This window comes from Mesoplodon densirostris, chromosome 6, assembly GCF_025265405.1.
Source record: "Mesoplodon densirostris isolate mMesDen1 chromosome 6, mMesDen1 primary haplotype, whole genome shotgun sequence".
In the NCBI taxonomy this organism is placed as follows: Eukaryota; Metazoa; Chordata; class Mammalia; order Artiodactyla; family Ziphiidae; genus Mesoplodon; species Mesoplodon densirostris.
Genome location: NC_082666.1, coordinates 61,141,713 through 61,162,338, shown reverse-complemented (window position 1 = coordinate 61,162,338; position 20,626 = coordinate 61,141,713). Strand labels below are relative to the sequence as shown.

The following is a 20,626-nucleotide window of genomic DNA, read 5'->3' as shown; positions in this document are numbered from 1 at the left end:
AAAAATAAATTTTGAAACCATCAAAATCTCTTACCAAAACATATTAGAAAACAACACTGATTCACTAATAGAATGTTTCATGCCATTCATAGGTGAGCTTTAAATTAGAAGCATAGACCGAGTAGTATAAGAGTAAAGGATTACATACTCTACAAGATGCTGGATCTGAAACACCAGGGACCCGAAAGAGAAAAAAATATTGCTGCTACCAAATAGGCACATTTAAGTTCATCCACCTGGCAACAGTGCAAAAAATATACACTCTCATACAATAATGTTCAAATGAAACGTTGTTCCAAGTAAAACATGATATACAAGTAATATTATTAGAATATTACTTTTCTTCTGCAGTGTTTCATTTAAATGTTTTATTAATCTTTCAGACACATTTTTTTTTTTTTTTTTTTTTTTTTTTTTGCTGTACGCGGGCCTCTCACTGCTGTGGCCTCTCCCGTTGCGGAGCACAGGCTCCGGACACACAGGCCCCGCGGCCATGGCTCGCGGGCCCAGCCGCTCCGCGGCATGTGGGATCCTCCGGGATCGGGGCACGAACCCGTGTCCCCTGCATCGGCAGGCGGACTCTCAACCACTGCGCCACCAGGGAGGCCCTCAGACACATTTTGAGAGACATTCCTGTTGGCTCAATAAGACCTGGCATATTTCTGGCATCATTTGTCACTTCCCAATTCCTTGTTTGTTCCCCCCTTGATATATCAAGTCCATTTTCATTCCTATTTTGAAAAATGCAAAACAACCCCCATTTTTAAAAAATGATGATGTAAGAGATTAAGTTTACATTTGTTTTTAGATCAGATGTAGAACAGGAAAAGACATGTATGTGAACATTTGATACTTGGAACAACTCACCTGTATCTTAGAAAACTGAAAGACACACTCAAAAACCTTTCATTTCTTTATAAGCACTTTAAAAAATCATCTCCCTGGGCTTCCCTGGTGGCGCAGTGGTTGAGGGCCCGCCTGCCGATGCAGGGGACGAGGGTTCGTGCCCCGGTCCGGGAAGATCCCACATGCTGCAGAGCGGCTGGGCCCGTGAGCCCTGGCCGCTGAGCCTGCGCCTCCGGAGCCTGTGCTCCACAACGGGAGAGGCCACAGCAGTGAGAGGCCTGCATACCGCAAAAATAAAAAAATCTCCCCGGTTTACATTATAAAGTGAATCCACAGAAAATTAGCATTAGTGAAGTGTAACTTTTGATAGATTAAGAACCTATGCTTAAGAACGGTGCTAAAGCCGACCTATGCTCCTAGACAACAGTTAATAAATTTATCTCATACATTTAATTCTAACTTGCATGGCAGTTCTGAAGATAGAAGAGATTTAGTCCGATCATTCACAGATTAACCATCTACTGTAACTACCTGAACTGCCAGGAAAAGACCTCTCTACGGCTCTAGATGTAATCAATAATTACTGATTTGGGGGGTGGGGTGGAGAGAGGTACAGGGTTACCTGAAACTGCAGTGCTGGGCCTGAAAGCTACTCTCACTTACACAGCTCCAGACGTTCATGTTCCTGGAACCAGCTGGATTTTTATATAAACTGTCTTATTTGTAACAGACAGTATTTTAGACATTGTTAACATGGTTGGGACAAACTCCATTTACAGAGAGTAAGACTGAATGGGCTTTGACTGCTCCCCATGCTTTAGATCAGGCGAGTTTAAAATATTCCTCTTTTGTTAATGAACATCAAATCTATAGGTCCCTATCAGTTTCCAATAGAGTCCTTGCCTAGACTCCTCTCTTTGCTTCACCTCCAACCCTGGTTTGCTCCTCTATTACTGCAAGAAAAACACTCAGATATATCATCTGCCTGATATTTCAGGGCCTTTCTTCCAATGTCAATGGTCCAATTACATATTTGTAGGTTGTAAAACTTTGCTGTATGTATTAGTGATGAAAGGAAATAGTAGTAAGAAATAGGGGCAGCAAAGGAAATGCTGACTACGCAAGAATAATATATGTAGTCGAAGGTTAGAAGGGGAAATGTTTCTCCCCAAATTTCTTGTATCAACTTCAATAGTTTAACTGACTGAGCAATATGTCAGAACATTCCAGGTTAGAAAGAGCTTCTTTAAATGGTGTGTTCATTAATGAACTCACAATTTGATTGTACTATGGTAACACAAAACAAAACAACAACAGTTTGGAGGGCAGTGTTTCTACTAAAAACAAGGCACCTTACAAACTATCCAATTATAAATTCAGATGCAGCAACCACATTGACATTAAAATATTTATATAATCTGAAGTGCGATAACAGAATCTTTCATAAACACTAAGGAAGAAAAAGTCGCCTCTGTTTTACCAGACTAAGGAATGATCAAAACTAACAATGACTATCTCTCAAGGACTACACATTAACTCCAGCACAAAAAACATATATATTTTAAATCATTAATTTGATCATTTTGATTTGACAGTTATTTAACAAAAATACCCTCACTTTACATTGTGTTTAAAACATACTTTCGTCGGTTTTAATTATAGCTATATTCAGGACAAAACAAATTAAGAGACTGTAGATTTGCTTTATTTTATGTATATTTATTTATTTACTGATTGAACTATTCATTCATTTACTGAGAACTAGTTTATGATTCAAATATTTTTCTCTTCCTAAATAACTTTATACATCTGGCACATTTGGGAATTAAACTTTTCAGATCATCATCCTTTTCCTTTTTCATAATTTTACCCTTTTTGTACCTAAACATACAAACATTGGAACACCTCAGCTCCTTTTGTATATAAACACTTGAGCACTGGAATATCCATTTTGTATTTCTATGACTTCCAGAAGGTCTATTTGTTTTCAATTCAGATTTATATAGACTACAATTGTTCCTTAAGGGAATTATATATATTTAAACAATATGGTCTAAATAAATATTTTGAGTATGAGACTATTGTGGCTTCAAAGGAAGTCTTATTCTAAGTAACATTTTTGAAACGGCATAAAAGTTTGACATACTATTTATTCACAACAAAACAGAACCAATGTGATCACTTGCCAACTCACCCACACTTCAAAAAAATAAATTATCATAAAACTATCAAGGCCAGTGAAGCCTCAAAAACATACACACTTTACAAGGAGAGAGCTGGGAAGAGCAGAGATGGTGAAGCTTTCATTTTGGTGAGCACATCCATTTCTTCATGTAGCTAGTATATGAATGCTTCCCACCCACTGCCGGGCATTCATGACTACAGAAAATTCAGCGGCAATAACGAGGTGACAGAAAGGGGACACCAGGAAAAGAGCAGACAATTTGATCAGGATATTCCCACCTATAGATGCAGGACCCTTATGCAGGTCTGGCCAACTCAGGCTAACAACCCCTCCACACCTCCAGGACGCCACTTCAGCGAGTGCCTGAAACTCTTTCCTCCATTCCAGTAGGATAAGCTTTTCCAACACCCCAAGAACAAGAACAAATTTTCTTAAGCCTGCAACTTATTTAAAGTAATGATTCCTCTGCTTAACTTTGCCATAGATTTCTTGAAAGAAAAATCCATGCACCCACCACCCACTGCTTCCACCTACATTTTCATTGTGCAATCTGGATTCTGCCCCACACAGTCCTGAAACTGCTGTCTCCAAGAGGAATGTTCTCATCACATCTGGTCCCCTTTTCTAGCCTCCTCGTTCTCCTAGACCCCGAGGCGACTTAAGGCACTAACTCTCCTTCATTCCTGGGCCGTAGAGACCAACTATCCTGGTTTATTGACAGCAGCTTCTCACTCTCTCTCCACTGTAAATAAATCCAGGTGTTTCCCACGGCCGGGCTCTTCGTTCTTTAATTTGGCAATTTCATCCCCTCCTACAGCTTCAAATATCATCACTATGCAAAGCCCATCACTGTGGAGCCAAGTACTGTGTTAAGTGGCAGAAATGGATGGCAGAGTCCCTGTGCTCAAGGATTTGACAGTCAGAGCTCAGGGGCAGTGGGTTCAGAGGAGAGATCCTAAGAACAGAAGGAAGCCCTTGAACAGGTTTGGGAAGCACCATTTCTCCCTCTTTATGCCTTTATCTTTTCTTCTACCAAAGGTAGGGTTTTAAATTTTATCTACAACAGTAAACTATTACCTATTATCAATAATAGCTAGATTTACTGGATATTTGCCATTTTCCAGATACTGTGCTTAACTATTTACAAACATTAGCTCTCCCTCAGAAAATACCACGAGGTCAGTACTATTATTCCTTTTATTTCACAAAGGAGGAAACTGAGATGGAGCTAATTCAGGACCTTGCCCTGAAGTCACAGGAATCAGATTCCAGGTCTGTATGAGCTCTCCACCCACTCGCAGGCAGCCATGGGGCAGAGCCCCTCCGTCTGCCCCCCCACCTCACTGTGTACTGTTAACTCCTGCTCATCTTTCAAGCTTTCAACTCAAATACTACTTCCATTCCCCAGGGCAGCTGCCCCCAAGGGATATTTCTGTCACAGCACTTATCACAGTTGTGAATATTATATTTATCTATACTTACTCATTTTATATATATATATATATATATATATATATATATATATATATATATATATATATATATACCTATATCTGTGTGACTATTTGATTAAAGTCTGTCTTTCCCTGTAGAATTTAAGCTCCTTGAAGGCAGAGTGACATATTGTTGGGCTTACAGTGTAAATATAATGGCAAATAATAGGTGCTTAAAAGGCACTTAAAGAATGCATGAGTCTTCCGAGCCTCTTTCCCATCTGTAAAATGATGGTAACAATAACATCACAACAGTGTCAAAAGACTCAAATGAAATAATGAATATAAAGCATGTGCCACTGTGTCTAGTGATAGCAAAAGCTCAAAAGATGGAAACCATTTATGACCTCAAGAGACTTTCCACATATTACATTTGAATTATTTTCCCCTTATGATTCTTCCCAATGTATTTTTTCCAACACCTTGTAAAATGCTTAACACATATTTAGTCTTAATGAATAAATGAACTTTGACATATGTGACGCCATATTATTCATACTATAATCCTCTAAATTGGGCAGGACAGGGATTATTATTTCTGTTTTAATACTGGGGTTCAAAAATGTTCATTTAGGTGTTACACATCTCTTAAATGATAGGGTGGATTTCCCAATTACTAATCAGTTTATTTCCATTACCTATAGAAAAAGAAGAGATACAGTTAAAACCAGTAAATTATGAATATTCGTGTTCAAAAGTATATCTAGAATTCATAAAGTAGACCAATTTAGTATAAAAATATTTAATCAAAGTTCAGTCAGTAACACTTATATTTGAATATTAAGCAAGAGTGCATTTGCTAGTATTCTGGATGAGCACCAAAGCCCTATTCAAATAACAGATCCCGTTATCACTAAAACTGAAGAGTCTTTAAGCTTCATTATACTCGTAGCTGGCTTGAACTCTGCAAGTTAATGTGAACTGAACATCAATCTTCTCACCAAATGATATTTCTCAGAAAAGCACAGATTGTGGCTTCAGCTAATATTTAGCATATATCACAAAAGAACTATACACAAGGTTAATTAATACATCTCCTGTTAGCTGTTCCTTCTTTGGGAACACTTACAGAAGTTACCTATTAATACAAAACAACAAAAGGCAAAATAAGGCCATGGGGCATATAGAAACATAAGACATATTCTGAAGTAACAATCATAGAAAGAGAACCTCCCTTCCCAAAACCCCCCAAAATAAGACTAATTTCAGTTCTGGGTTTTGTCTTTCCACACAAAGAAAACTATTTGCCAGGAGATCCCCTCAAGTGTTCATTAACCTGGCCAAATATCTCATATATAACTAAAAATCCTGCTTAAATCTGCTTTCTCCTTATTCATTTCTGGGGAGGATACCAAGATTTACAACTTGGATTATGAAATTCTACTTGAATCATTTAAAAATGTTTAAGAGTTAAGAACATAACCTACACTAAAACTGAATTACTGAAAAAGCCAATCATTAATATAGCATCCATCTGTCCCACTAGTTTCTTCCAGAAACTTAGGTGGTACAATCTAGGTGTACAAATTAATTGGCTATAATGGTTATCAGTGACAAGGTTTGCCTTTCTTATTTTTTTAACAAGAACAAATTTCTTAATAAAATGAATTTTCTACTTTGGAAATCACATGTAGGTGTGATAAATAGGTAAACTCAGCCAAACTTCCATGAAAATCCAAAGTAGTCCATGTTGTAATTAACTATTATTAATTCATCTCTGCATATGTTATTCACCTCTGTACATACAGGTCCCAGAAGGAAAGGTATGTATGGTGCCAAAGGTCAAATAAACCTTTTTTATTAGGTAGGAAAACTGTCCTTCAAAGACTTCTGTCTTTAAAAAAATCTGGAAAATTATCCATAATGAATCTGGAAACTAATTCTTCTAGGATTGTCTCAGAATACACTGCAGTAATTACAAAGTAACAGCTACTAAGCATTATGGATGAAGAGAGTAATCTTATATGTGACCAAAAAAAGATGGACTGCCACACATATTTATACATCTTGTGTATAAAGTACCTAAGACCGTACTTCAAGCATTGCCACAGAGATTCTCAAGAACTCACATGATAGGAATGGTGATTTATTAAGTAAGGAAACAGCTCCCTGTATAAATTTCAGGACAGTTTTTCCTCTTCCATTTTCACATGGCTGATCCATAAAACTAATGGAAAAGCAACAACTTCCAAAAGAAGTACTCTGAGTTTTAGCTAAGACTTTGAAAATCTATATGATATTGCCTTTGTAGAAGAACAGTGTCTTAAATTTGCCTAAGTCATGATGCAACTTGAGCAAAGGAAAAAATTTTTTTGGCATGGTGGATAACTTCTGAGCTTACTAGACAGCTACAAGAGAAATTTGCTTTTACGTGACTACAAAACACATACAGGCCGAAAGGAAAGGTATATCCATATCCACCTGTTGTGCTGGCAGGTTTTACAATCAGGTATCAAAACAAGACAAGAAGGGCCTCCCTGGTGGCGCAAGTGGTTGAGAGTCCGCCTGCCGATGCAGGGGATATGGGTTCGTGCCCCGGTCTGGGAGGATCCCATATGCCGCGGAGCGGCTGGGCCCGTGAGCCATGGCCGCTGAGCCTGCGCGTCCGGAGCCTGCGCGTCCGGAGCCTGTGCTCCGCAACGGGGGAGGCCACAACAGTGAGAGGCCCGCATACCGCAAAAAAAAAAAAAAAAAAAACAAAAAAACAAGACAAGAAGATGTGAGTTGGATAGACATAGAACACTGAGACCCCTGGTTTTAAATATACTGCAAAGAAGTTTTATAACAACCTAAAAAGTCTTATCTAACTCTGACTCTGAGACTATTAATATAAACCTATAGTTGCAGTAAGGTGGGTATGTTTTCTGTATTTACGCAAGGAAATGGACAGATCTGAGTTTGGACAATGTTCACAGAATTCACAAGAAGTGATTATCAGTGATTATAGAGTGTAGAGTAAAAGTAAAGGGCTCACAGAGTATTAAACTGCAATGTAAATGCCACTACTCGTAATAGTAACAGCAGCAAATGAGAAGCAATGAAATTACTGTCTGCTTAACCAAACCCCTTAAAAATTCACAAAATGGGCCAGCAAAAGTATATATCTTAGTTTGTGGTAAGATAAATTAGAAATCGAAAAATGTATTAACCTTTGTATAAAAGGTTCCTTAAAATGTGTCTAATTGTTTTTTAATGTCATATGAAGAAACAGCAACCTGATAAAAGTGATCATTTTGTTGTACTTATGTGCTCTGAAATTTCTTGATGTCTTTTCATCAATCAGATCTTGTGGCTGAGTCAGAAGATTTGAAAAGACATGGTCAGTCCAGACTCACTACGAGGTTCAGATGCCACTGATCTAAACAATGGACAACAAGGTCAAGACAGAAAGCTGGGCAATTCAAAATGGCCAGACTCCAACAAGACATCATAAGAACATTACTGACCAAGGAAATATTACCTTCACAATAAGCACATACAAAATACCTGAAAGAGATTCACTGTGAAAAGGTAGCCTTTAAACATCAGTTACTGCTAAAAATCAGAAGACTTAAAACCTCATTTTAATTTTCTCTTAAGAGGTGTAATTCTCTACCCCACCCCATCACCTGGCAAATGGATAAACAAAGTATGGTATATTTACATAGTGGAATATTATCTGGCTAATAAAAAGGAATGAACACTTGATATTACTACAATATGGATGAACCTTAAAAACATTATGCTGAGCAAAAGAAGGCAGATACAAGAGATCCTAAATTATATAAGTCTATTCATATGAAATGTGCAGAACACAGAAATCTGTAAAGATAGGGAGTAGTTAGTGGTTTATTTTTGAGGTGATGAAAATGTTCCGGAAATGACTGTGATGATGGTTGTGTATAACTGTGAATATACTAAAATCCATTGAATTGTACACTTTGAATGGGTAGAGTGTATGATACGTGAACTCTATCTCAATAAAGCTGCTTAAAAGTGAGGAGGGTAAACCTACTACATTCACCTAATTTCTTTTAGTGGTGTTAAAACATTTAATTCATAAGATATTATTCCCCCAGGGACACAATGTAGCATAATATCCTTCTTTAACCTAGTAGGTCTTCAATATACAAATGCTAAATGAGTGATTAAACAGAAGGCAAAGCAACTAAAGAATTTCACTGCTGCTTAAATCTGAAAATTCCTTCTACTTTGAAAATATTAAAACCTAGTATGTCCATTTGAAAATGACAATGACTTTTAAAGCCACTGCCATTTTTCTTTTTTTCTTTTTTTTTTTCCGGTACGCGGGCCTCTCACTGTTGTGGCCTCTCCCGTTGTGGAGCACAGGCTCCGGACGCGCAGGCTCAGCGGCCATGGCTCACGGGCCCAGCCGCTCGGCGGCATGTGGGATCCTCCCGGACCGGGGCACAAACCTGCGTCCCCTGCATCAGCAGGCGGACTCTCAACCACTGTGCCACCAGGGAAGCCCCACTGCCATTTTTCTATCAGGAAAATCCAGGAAATCCTTACATCCTTCAACAAATTTGGGGTGAGGAGGCCTCTCAGTTATAATGGTCATCAAGGTACTAGAAAAACTCAAAGAGAATTGTTTAAAATTGACAATGGTGAATTCTGTCATGTACACTAGTAAAAGTATTCCTCAACTTACTGTGATGAAAAAATTACCTCCACAAGAGTCAAGAAACAAATACGGTTTAAGGGGAGGAGGCAAAGAGAGAAACCATATACTTCTGAGTAGATGTTCATATATGAAAGTGAATGTTTCTGTGACTATGTGTGAATATATAAATACAAACAGGGAGAAAGGGACATACACAGAGGCACATAAATTTTCACAGACACGGATCCAATGAGCATCTGTAGTCATTAGCTTACGACCACAACCGACTATCAGTCGACACGAGGAAGACCCCATTTAAATAATTTAGGAGTTCAGAGTAAAAATCAACAGCGGGATATAGCCAATTATATGAAGAAAATACCCTTGCTTCTATGGCATCAAAGCCTATGCAGGCTTTGGAGTGCATGTGTTATGTTTTTTTCCCCCAATTAAATTAGGCCTATGGTAATAAAAGCTATTTTGTTAGGCAATTAGTAATATTAGAGAAATAGGAAATGAAAAGGCATTTCAACTTGGGCAGAAACATTTTATTTTCTTACCTAACAGTTAACAATTAAGATATTCCACTTACTGCCTGTACTTACAAATTTTACAGACTACTTAGGCAGCTGTGATAACATAATGAGAAAAGAAACACTCTTCCCATGAACACACACCTATCGTCTAATTGAAAATAAGGGATTAGCTCACTGTAAAAAAGAACCACATTTTCACTAAGCTCAGTCTACATTTACCAGAATACTTAACTTTGTATAAGGAGCCAAAGCACCTCTGATATCATATGAATGATAAGCAATACTCATCTCATTTTACCTTAATGTTGAATCAGCAATTCTGTATTCCATTGATAGACATTTTATTCATTTTCACTAAGGCAATTTGAAAGGTGGTAATGTGACTACATTTCCCTGTGGCATTCATGACAATTACTTACATAATATGACAGGGAAGGCATTAATAAGGAAGGGATTTGGAATGAGATGCAAGGAGATTTATAAACCTTTCAGCACTTTACGAAGAAATACTCCTCATTAGGCAAGAAGTAAGACAAGATGAAGCCTAAGTTCTGGTTATTTCACGGAAGCAGCTTCCATCCTGGGAAGAATGGTTTGCACGAATGTCCCCTACTTTGGTGACCAAGCAGAGAGGTGCAGGAGTAACCCAAGACTTGTCCGAAGCTGGGCCAAATGTAAGGCATCGCTCTAAATCGAGGCCACCTCCCCTTCCCAGACGGCACGGGAAGGACCCCTTTAAGGAAGGAGTGCCTCTCAATCCTTCTCGTTAAAAGGAGCCAGCCACCTTATTTCAAATGCCAAAGCACAGTAATCAATCCATTTACCAAGCAAGAGCATAAGGTGGGTGACCTTTTAACTGAATTTACTCTAGGTTTGTGAAAAGAATTTATCCCAGTGAAGCAACAAGGGAGACAGGTCGTTGCATTTTCGAACGTATCATTTCAAATGACAGCTCTGATTGCCCAGGCCAGTTGAGGTAGCCTTTGTGAGACTTAACAACATCCCACGTCGGACGGTGCCATGAAGCTTGCATAATACTTCAAATACATTCTTGTATTTAATCATCAAAATCCCCCAAATTAGAGATTTTTCAAACAGCCGAAAAATGAGGCTGTGAGATGTCCTTAAATGGCCACAGCTGGTAATCCAGGGCTCGCTCCACCCGGCCTGGGCGGGAGAGGCAGGCAGCTGAATAATCCCCCTTGCTACTCTCCTCCACAGTGAGATTTCCTCAGATATTCTTCCAGTTCCAAGAGCAGTTTGAGACTGAATAGGAAATGTGGAAGAAACTACACACAAAGGGAGAGGCGTGGGGGAAGGCTTTAAGCAACTTAAAAAGATGAGGTAAACTGCTAAGTAAGCAGTTAACCATTTACACTAGGATTTTCTATGAACAAAGTGGCACTTTTTTAGACAGAGAAAGCGACTCTCAACAGCTTTCTATGGAGTCTGTCAATCGTTACATTAAAAAAGGCCAAAATCTGAAAAAAGTGAGGCAAGGATTTGCCAAAAACACTGCTTAATTTTACACCATCTTGCTTCTACCTTGTCTTGGGATTGTCCATTAACAGAATATCTCAATAAACATTTTAATACTGTCCATCATTCATGTGTCTGTGCATCATAACTATGCCTGATTAAGAAAGAATATGTTTCTTTGCCCAAGAGCAGATATCATCTCCGGAGTCACACCTATTACAAATAATAATAATGATATGATGAACAGTCTACAGTGCCCTCTTATACGTTATTTATGTTAGGTCATAGACTCCCCAGGGGTCTGTGCTGAGACCTGAACTGGCTTCATTAGAGCATCATATAAATCACTAAAGGCACATCTTGATCTTACCACTGGCTAGACTCGCTGGTATTTTTCAAGTGGAACCTCTCAGGTGAAAACATTTTTTAAAAACACAATGTTATCATTTCTTCTAAAACGTGGGTTTCTCAAATTGAATCCGTTACATTCAGATGCTCATAGAAATCCCACAAATTTCTACGGACTCTATAAGCATCTGAGGGTAACAGGTGCCCTAGAGTGTTGCAAAAAACATTATTCTCTTTTGAAGGATTAAAGGACAAAGAGAGACATATAGAGAAAGACAGCAAGAAACAGATCATCCAGCTGCTAACAAATGCTTTGACATCACTGAGCAAATGGGGAGACTAATGCAATGGTTGTCAGGAACTCTGAGCTAACTCTTGAAAATTGAGAAATAAATAGAAAGCTTGTGGGAAAAAAGAGAGTCTTCCAGAACAATGTTAATGTCATGTTGGGCATGAGGACTGGGTTCACACGTGTGTCAGCTGAATCAACATAATGGGCTATAACAGCTTCGAAGCAGCTAATATGGTCCATTGGGTCAATAATCCGTGAACTAAGAAGGATTTACTTGATAGACTATAAATGGTTCATAAGAACTCAAGAATCACTCCATCGGATCAAAAATCCAATTTTCATATGGTGCCTTTCTATGAATTAGCCAAAAGACAGTAATAACTCTAAAAGACTTCAAGGTCTATCAGTTAAAATTTTACTTTGTAAAGAACAGTGTAGAGGAGGAAGAATTAAATGCCTCTCTCTCTTTTTGGTGAACCAACCTATTTTAAAGGGAAAAAATATACTTTATGACGGAAAGCTAATATACAACAGGGAATGTTCAAGGGGCTTTTCACATTTTCCTCTGGGCACCTGAATGTATGGATCCAAAGAAAGGACATGCAGGCATATACATTCCCTCCTCTCTGTCTCTTTGATATGTCTCCACATACATACAGATACTACCACTAAGTATCAATAAATTAGAAACAATATTTCTAGGATAGCAATATTTAAAAATAAAGATTTATATTTTATTTTTGTTTCTGTACACGGTTTTTATAGTTGTGGGTCTGCTGTGTGAGGCCTGCAGAGACATTTGGGACAGCACATGGATATTAGTAAACTCTTTCATCCTCACGTATGGAAAAGCAGGCCAAAGAAACTACAAAAGGTAAACAGTAAGAACTACAACACATTTTCAGCATTTAAGAGAGGGAGAGAGACAGAGAGAAGAGGGTTGGTCCACAGGTTGGCTAAAGCTTATACAGCCAGTGTTTACAGATAACTGCAACTTCTTTCCACTCTAGACTGCAGAGAAATACTAGCCTTTATCCTGTGTTTGTGAATTTCATTACATATTCACACTAGGTGATAGTGGCTGCAGACTAATTTTTTTAATGTAAGCCCATCTATGTGAATAATTGTATTTACTAAGTTCATGGCAACGAAGAAAAGCAGAGGAAAATGTTCCAGAAATATAAAAGGCTGTAATTAGAATTCTTAACAAGAAAGAATTCCTTTACTAGGGAAGAAAATGTGATCTATCACCTCTCTCTCAAAATGCTATTAGCCTCTCTTCATCATAAGGATAATAAGAAGGAATCTTTTCTTTTGCTTTTTATAAGAGTAACACTGAATAAAATAATAAATGTTTTTACATCAAAGTATATTAGCTATTGACATAAGCTCGGTCCTCTTAACTTTCACACAAGGGAAAGAAAAATTCCAATAATTCTGAAATAGACAGATAAAACTTTTCTCTGTGGCTATGGCCATGTACTATTATACATAACTGCTTATTTTTAAAAAGAGCCTTATTGGTGCTCTCTGAAGGATTTTCTTTTATACATAGCTTTATCCTATAATTTTGTCCCTGTTGGGCATGCTGCCTAAATTTAAACACAAACAGTCAAGCAATGAAGAAACATTAACACATTTACTGTGAACAAAAACTCCCAGTTGTACAGTGAAATTTTAATACATTTCAACTTATCTCTTTTACTAATGGGGAGAGTACAAACCCTGCAGGAATTTGCTCTGCAAACTGGTAATTACAGTAGACTCACTTTTTTTATAATGCATATGTATAGTCAGACACAAAAAACCCTGGCTGCCCTTTTGATGTAGGTTACAATAGGAATGTTTTAAAAATTATGAAAATCTACAGCAATTTTAAAGGAATGCATTATTTCATGGAAAACTGTCCTTTAACTCTGTATATAGACACAAATAGACACATAGTTAGATATCTGCTTTACACACCAGAAGGCACAATCTTTATCAGTATGTACTTTTATGCCATTTTCCCCGTAATCTTGTACAGAATAAATCCACTACTTTTTGTACAAAGCTGGATGTGACTTTGAATATCATAATTTATCTCTTACATAAAGATGATATTCTTTCATTCTATGCCTGATCTTCCTGTTTTGTCCTCTCTAGTTTTGGGGATTTAAATCTGTATTTTGAGACCTCATAGAACCTCTTCATTAACTAATTAAGGATCCCAAACCAATAAGTTATCTCTCAGTATAAGCAGATGTGCCCCTTGACCACAAAGACCCTATGTACATACCTGCAGAGAACAAGAACCATACACTGTAATATTAATAATAATAGTAGCACAGTTGACAGAAATGAGGTAAAATCTGTTCCTATTCACATCACTTGCTAGACACTTTACATTTCTCTGTCAAATTTTTGGTTCCGTAACAACTTTAAAAGAAATTGAAATCTGATAGAATGTTAACAGGCTATCAAAGTATAATTTACATTAAACTCGTATTTCTAAGTATTGGCATACGGGTAGCGGGGGTGGAAATGAAGGCAGAAAAAGCTTCCAAGTGGACATAACTTTTGAAATGCTTTGTGAATTTCAAAAAAAAAAATGAAGTTGCTAAAATGTTTATCTGTGACTGAGGAGCATCTACAAATTCCAGAGATATCTATCTGAAAATTATAAAATTCAGGTACAACATAAAACATACAGCATGTGCTACCAAAACAGGCAAGTTGCTGTATAGAAGTCATTTCCTGGTCACCCAACTTCAGGAAAGAGAGTGACAAGAGATAAACATTCTCAATAGGCTTGGTTATGGCAGATCCACTCACTGCTAAGGGAAGATATATTTTAGATACACATGCTAGAAAAATGTACCTTATACTAAGGACACACATGCCTAGCTCTTCTTCTAGGCAATGCTACTAACAGTCTAACCTTAGGTCTCCCTGTCATTACAAAAAAGAATGCTTTCTTCTGTGACATCCCCACCTCTCTGCTCCCAAAGGCTGCTTATGTGATAGTGTGCCTGAAACCAAAACAAGAAAACCAGACTCATCATAGTTCAAGAGCCAGGCACTGGCTCCGTCGCAGGCAATGTATATAATCCTCGGGCAACACTACTGCTTCCACTGGCAATGAAATGACACGTTTCTCGTTTTTTAAAAAAAGCCAAACACCAAGATAGATGATAGAGAGAGAGAGAGAGAGAGAGAGAGAGAGAGAGAGAGAGAGAGATACACAGATATTCTTTCCTTAAAGTCAGTTTTTGCAGCTGCCACTTTTCTTCCTTGATCCAAGTGTTATGAAAAATATCAAATACGCTGTGGCTTTAACATGAACAAATTAACAGAAGTACACCTCAAGGACAGCTACGTGTAAAACGTGAGCCTCTGCAAAATCCATTCACACTATATAAACACAACTGAACCTTAAAGAGCAACACCTTTAAAATGTATATGGTCCATCATAGACAAAGCATTCATGCTTTCATTTGCTAAGTCTGTTACTCCAAAGACTGTCATAGACGTTGTGAACTATAAACAAACATAACATCTGCCCCATCCTCGTGGAGTTTTGAAAGCCAAGTGATCAGGGACATGAGTTTAACGTCAACCATCTTCAAATAATTTGAAGGGTTATATCATAACTCATGTGCTATCGTTATTTACAACTTTCTAAGGGTCAAAAGGAAAGAAGCAGAAATTCAATATTCTGGTTCCCTTGCTGCAAGGCACAGCAACGGCTTTGAATGAAAGCCTACAGATGCAGCCCTTCATGACAAAACACACACACCCTTCCAACACCTTCTCCAAATGAATGGGTCTCTCAGTTTGTCTTTCAGTAAAGGGAAAAAGTAAAGGTTGAGGAGGTCAATTTGAATTCCCTGCACAGGCTGATGAAATCCTTCCAATCTGCTTTCCTGCTCTGGAAAGCAATGAAATTGTTGGACTATTAGAGAATCCTGTCTAGTAGGTAAGTAATACATGAAAAACAGGCAATGTGTTAGGATAAGCTTAACACTTTCATACATTTGGATTTTTCTTCAGTGATTTAGAGGGTCATTTCTTTATGTTGTGGTGCTTCCACCTCTTCAATACAAGTACCATGAGACAAGTCAACATATTACTGGATGGCCGGATGATTAAATACACACAAGTTAGCTTTGGCAGTCTACAAATATGATAAAGGAAGACAGCAGCAACCGAAGTTTCACTGCATTTATCACTCATCCACATTCAGAACCCTGATATAAAAGAGATCTATACCTAGCTTATATTATATATTATCCAAGAGGGACCCTAAATAGATGGCCACAGACCACAGATATCGCTATTCATGAAACTGGACATCAGTGCCAAAAACAAAACCAGAAAGAGTACAAGTTAGATTTATGCAAAGTACCTCATAGTTTTGTAAGATGACTGTTTCCTATACTATTTGAATGATTAGCATGTCCCATTTGGGTGGACCATAAATAGATCAGGAAGGAACAATTCAATACGATTTCACTGAAACATTATTTGAATATCCAAAGAACTGGCAGTGAACATGTTTGAAAATTTTGTTTGTTCATATCCAGTATACGTGAGGCTATTATTTTCATTGTAAAATATATTACCTGTGTTCAAATTAACACCGAGGCATAGCTGCCAGATTGTATGGCTCAGATATAAGTAGGAGGGACAGAATTTTCAGTGGGTGTCTATCGGCACAGTATTATTTTCTTTTAGACTGGTCTACAGACAGACTCAGCTTTTTACCTCTGAATCAGGAATTAACAAATTTTAGAGTCAGCCTACCTAATGCTTATCTAGCCATATTCTAGTTGCCAAAGCATCATTTTTAATATTTATCTCCATGAAAAATATTTTAGATTCTTTGTGTCCATTTACTGAAATGGAGCTTTCCCCCCAAATTAATGTAATTATTAATGTCTAAAAGTCAATGATAAGGGTGGGGAGGGGGGAAATCCTCAGGTGCCTAAACTAGTATGAAGTGGTAGTATTACATCAGCTACTAAAGCTAGTTTGTGTGTATTAGTAACTTGAGGCTCTGTGCACACAGGTGTCAGGTATGTTAATTACCTTTTGTCTCATAAAATAAAACATATAAAGAACAAGGATGAGAAATACAAAATGTGTGCTAAGGATGCCTCCAATGTGAAGCTGCTTCTTGTTTGAATTTGGAGTCGGGGAAAGTAGTGCTGGTGCCTTTTTTCTTTTATGATTTAGACATCTTAGCTAGAGCAAGATGAGTCTGAACACTGAAAGTGAGATTTATCAATGAGCTGAGGAAACCAAGTTTCTTAGCACAATTTCATCTTCTTTTGCTAAGGGCCCAATGCTTCCACTTCTTTAAAAAACAAAGCAAACCAAAACCTTCACCTTTTAAATACAAAAGAGAACTGGTCTGCCTCAGAATCATCTGTGGCACTCTACAGAAGCACCACTGCCCTGGACCAACACACTCGAATGAACCCACTAGAATCTCAAGTGTACTTGCAGAGGGGGTGATTCCTCACATTTTGTCCCAGGTGCCTCAGTGGCCTCACCAGTGTCTTGGCCTGTAATTGTTAATTTCACCACGGTGCCTGTAAGAGGCATGGAACAGTGTTGAGAACAAAACAAATGGACATAAATGCGAGAAGATGCTCTGTTTGAAGGACTTCAGGGGTGAAGGGAAATCCCAAACTTGTTTCACATCCCCTTGGACACCAGGAGGGAAGGAAGCCATTTCCTTGAGGATGGCCTCAGGAGCTTTTCCAACCTTAGAAAGCAGAGCCTCTCCCAGGGAGCTGTGGGCCAAGCCAACTGTTGAAGCAAGATCCCAGGACAGACTCCTGAGCCTGAAGCTGATGAAGAAGGGAAGAGGAAGCTGGGAGGGCTAGGGTCTGGGTAGCTCAATGGCTATCCGTTTTCATTTTAAATGGATGCTGGGAAGAGACATAAATGATTATTAATATGACTAATCAATTCCCCTAGGAATCCCCTTCCTCCCTTAAAGCCACCTCTCACCAATTTTTCAATATGGACTTAAGAAAGCAGAGTTTGCCGACCCCTGGCAGTGACTGCTGTCACACTTTCCTACCTATGGAAGTCAGGTAATACCTGTACCTTTTTTTTTTTTTTTTTTTTTTTGCAGTACACGGGCCTCTCGCTGTTGTGGCCTCTCCCATTGCGGAGCACAGGCTCCGGACGTGCAGGCTCAGCGGCCATGGCTCATGGGCCCAGCCGCTCCGCGGCACGTGGGATCTTCCCGGACCGGGGCACGAACCCGTGTCCCCTGCATCAGCAGGCGGACTCTCAACTACTGCGCCACCAGGGAAGCCCTACCTGTACCTTTTAAAAGGTAATACACAGGAAAGTGCCTGGCACAGTCCAGTCCTTCCAACACAGCTGCTCAGTAATGCTTCTCTTCCTTTCCTAGTTCCTGCCCTTGTATGTAATCATCAAAGTATGGAAGCTACATGCAGCAACAGAGTTTTAACATACTTAAAAATTTCTAAGGACAGGGTGCTCATCTGCTTTCTTCTTCTTTTCTTTTTGTCTTTCCAAACCCCTTGCAGCAACTCAATCCTTCACTCCAGGCCCTTATGAACACAAAAGAGGTTCTCCTCCTAATTTATGGTAATTGTAAGTGAATTAGGCCAAACAGCTCCCAAACTGATTTTTGAAAGACTGATATGCCCTCTTCTGGCTTCTTATTTAAGAAAAAAAAGAAAACAAAAATGTTAGTATATTAGATGCATAAAAGACTGGTTTATCTGCTGTATTTATTACTAATAATTTTAATGACTTAATAGAGATTTTCTCAGACAAGTGATAATATCTGGAGGTCCCAATATTATGAAAGGCGAGGACACCTTTCAATAACAAGATACTCAGCCAAGGGGCTGGCTTTCAACAAATTTTTCCCCAAGTCAATTAACGAGGCCGAAGATGATATAAACTGCATGAACAGGGGTCAGAAAAGGAAAATCAAAATATGCGTACCCACTAGCAAAATCTAAGAAAAAGTCCTCCCCTCGATGCCACATGCCCCACAGTGCACCCCACTGTATGCCCACGCAGGCCTGCTTTCACAGCTTGGGCCGACAGCGATGCCAATTAGTGTCAGTTGTGACGGGGTTTTAGCAACACGGCCCTCTGTCTTAGAGGAAGTGGGCTGCAACCACCAACTTACTGTACAGAGGCAACCTAACAACCCATTAGGTGGAAATGACTTTTCAGCCACTTCCTCCAGGGACTGCATCAGAAACTGATGGCTTAGACAGATGGGAACATTTTTACATTTCTGTATTAACTGCATCCAGGAAGGTGGATTTTTATCATGTAATGCTGCCCAGTCCTCATTCCATCCAGTCTCCTCTGTTTACTCCTTCACTCCCTATAATAGAATGGCATATAACGTTACCTAATAAAACCATGGACTACATTTCCTAGAAATAGAGGGAGCCATCTCACTGTGTGTATTCAGAGTATGCTATGGGCCATCCACTGAAACTTTTGGGCATCACTGAAAACAAAAAAATTCATTACTGGAATACTGCTCTGGAGTAGCATTTTGTGTTTTGAAAAGACGTTGATGGTTACCATTTATGCCTCTAATTGTTAAGCTGGTATTAGATTTGGTTAAATCTATCAAGAAGCAAAAGCAATCCTACTCCTGAGTCCAGGAAAGGATGGTCAGTCCTGCAAACAGGAATGCTCACACCTTTGCTGTGATGTAAAGGCTGGGCCGTAATCCAGCATTACATCCATGTGCGCGTGTCGCTGTAGTACTAAAAACAAAATTTACTTCCACTCAGAGGACTTGATAGAATACTAATGCACAAGAAAATGTGCAATTAGTTAAAATTTTAAATTTCTTATTCTTTAAGACACAAATTTAAAAACAAACATAGGTTTATTAACTGTTACCCATGTAAATACTTGTAAAACATTTAACAACCAGGTTTGTCCTAACTAATTCACTCAAAAAAGTCATATTCTTTTTTTCATGTGCAAAAATCACTTGGTTGAAGAGTATCATTTTAAAACATTAAGCATTCGTGTATATAAACATTATTCATCAGCAATAAGCAGATCTCAAATGCCTTCATAATAAAGATAGCCAGCAATCAAAATGTCTTTTTGATCCAAGATGCTTCGGTTTAGACAGAACTAAAAGGGTACCGTAGGAGGGAAGTACTATGAAATCTGGCAATAACGTGTGGTTTTTCAGTAGTATTTTAATTTTATGTGGACTTCACTGCCAACATCCCAAATCTCCTGTTAGTATTCCTGCTTATAACCTCAGCTGACTTTATTAATGAATTGAGAGATGTAAATTTTTCTTTAAAATTTTTCTGTTTAGGTTTTCTTAAGAACCTTTCTCTCAAGCTCCCTCTTACAAATTAGATGTCTTTTAAAACATCTAATATGGACTATTCTGTCATAGTCCTGATTATAACACAGATAGAAATTTCATATAAATTGTCAATTTTTTCTTTGCTCGAATCAAATATAAAGAGATATAAAGGTATATAAACTCTAGTAAATAAAAGTTTCTATGAGTTTATATACTAAATAAAATCTTACATAATATTAAAGTTTTGAGTTTTACTTGATTTGGATATTGGCAAGACAGTCAATTCTTTTTATCTTGTTCAAATTAGTTCATAATTTTAAAAACATTAACCATTTTCCTGCTTATTCGACAGAAATATAACCTATTACAAAGCAAATATCCAGGCACTATCTTAATTAGAATACTTCTCTCTCTGTTTCTCAGGCTCTCAGGCTCTCTCTCTCTCTCTGAACGTTGTATGTACATGGAGATTTAAAAAAAAACATTTTATAAAAGAGCAGCAATACTCT

At 38.1% G+C, this 20,626-nt stretch overlaps 1 protein-coding gene across 12 annotated transcripts in view; it reads right to left on the bottom strand.

The window, feature by feature from the left end:
- BNC2 (basonuclin zinc finger protein 2) overlaps positions 1 to 20,626 on the bottom strand; it is a 430,899-nt gene that overhangs the window by 158,143 nt on the left and 252,130 nt on the right. The gene's annotated exons all lie outside the window — the stretch shown is intronic.